The sequence below is a fragment of the Amphiura filiformis genome, chromosome 20 (assembly GCF_039555335.1).
Source record: "Amphiura filiformis chromosome 20, Afil_fr2py, whole genome shotgun sequence".
Taxonomy (NCBI): Eukaryota; Metazoa; Echinodermata; class Ophiuroidea; order Amphilepidida; family Amphiuridae; genus Amphiura; species Amphiura filiformis.
In genome coordinates, this window is record NC_092647.1 from 57,356,194 (window position 1) to 57,357,960 (window position 1,767).

At 36.7% G+C, this 1,767-nt stretch overlaps 1 long non-coding RNA gene across 1 annotated transcript; it reads left to right on the forward strand.

Annotated features, from left to right (window-relative positions):
* The first annotated feature begins 406 nt into the window (after positions 1 to 406).
* On the forward strand, positions 407 to 1,340 carry LOC140142585 (uncharacterized). The gene is made up of 3 exons (XR_011857542.1): positions 407 to 520; positions 668 to 790; positions 1,224 to 1,340. It is a non-coding gene; the product is annotated as an uncharacterized lncRNA (long non-coding RNA).
* Positions 1,341 to 1,767: the final 427 nt, after the last annotated feature.

The window sequence follows — 1,767 nt, forward strand, 5'->3', positions numbered from 1 at the left end:
TGCACTAGGTATATGCATGTAAGTTGAATGGGACCATTGCATGTGTCTTTTAGGCCTGTATGGAGTGTGCATTATGCCTATGTGAGTGTATATTAGGCTATGAAACACTTACGACAAAATGACATTTTGCCTGTTGCGCACTTGACTGAAACACATCAGCATGTTAGACAAGTCAGGAGTATTGGTACATGACAGTGTTTGCATCTGGAGCTGTCCTGTAGAGGAAGTTCTACAGATGTTTAACAATGTTAAGGTAAGCTTTAAAATGCAAATAAATGTAGACTACTTGTGCAATTCTTTATTTGTAATTTGATCAGAAAACAAGACAAATATTCATATATTCAGGTAATTTGTGTTATTATCTTTGTTAACACACTATTGTTTCATCATTTTTCAGATATTGATGAATGCAGTGCTGGATTAGATACTTGTTCCCAAAATGCTCTGTGTAGTAACACCCCCGGTGGGTTTCTATGTACATGTATGGAAGGCTTCTCAGGGAGTGGAACACACTGTAGTGGTATGTATAGGGTAGTATGACATGGTATTTTAAGAGAAATACATTGTGATGTAGTTGTGGTAATGCATTATGGTTGTTTGTAATTCACATCACATGTTTAAACATTGACGCAAATAAGGAATTATAAATGATTGTTATCTGTTTCAGATGTTAATGAATGTTCATTAGGTCTTCATAATTGTAGCCAGCATGCAGTGTGTATCAATACTCATGGAGGTTATCAGTGTCAATGCACTTTGGGATATGAAGGCAATGGAGTTACATGTCAAGGTTTGTTGTACATTTAAATATAATTTTATGTTCTACATGTTGGATTGCATGTCTCCCTGAACATTGCGGGTAATATGGTGAACTCCAGTCGCAAATTGATGGCCCTGACACAGAGTTTGCTCAGATATATTTTGTGTCTATAATTGGTCAATTTTACAATTTTATTACGATAATTGCAGGGTATGTTATCCACAGATAGAAAAATATAGAGAGAGAAGAAACATGTCTGTATTTAATTCTGGTGTAAACTTTGAATAAAGTAAATACAACTGGAAAGTAAAGACACATTTTCTAGTTTTCCAGGCATTTTATTTATTCATTTTTAAAATTTTGAATACTGCACACAGGTTTTGATTAAAATATCTCTTTAGCCAGTGTTTTTAATGCAAGTTTTGAGTGAATATACAGCTGTAACATTTTTTTATCCTTGCAGATTTCAATGAATGCAGTGCTCAATTTGATCAATGTGACACAAATGCAGACTGTCATAACACAGGAGGATCCTATACATGTCAATGCAGGGATGGATACCAAGGGGATGGCTACATTTGTACAGGTAAGACCATAACACAGAAGGATCCTATACATGTCAATGCAGGATTGGATACCAAGGGGATGGCTACATTTGTACAGGTAAGACCATAACACAGAAGGATCCTATACATGTCAATGCAGGGATGGATACCAAGGGGATGGATACATATGTACAGGTAACACCAAGCCCCTGATAAAACGAGGGTTGGTTATCGTATGCACGATATGAATTGTGAATAAAAAGAAACAACCGGTAACCAGAAATTTGACATACATATGGGTGCCGCCATCAGGGTTCTCGGTGCTAACCTGTTATAACGGCACATCCCCTCACACATGATCAGCAGAGCATACATGTGTGCATTCCTGTGTGACATAATACACTACAGGTTGTTTAATTTAAGGATATGTGATGATTGGGTAATGAAGGCTTGCATAGCTGT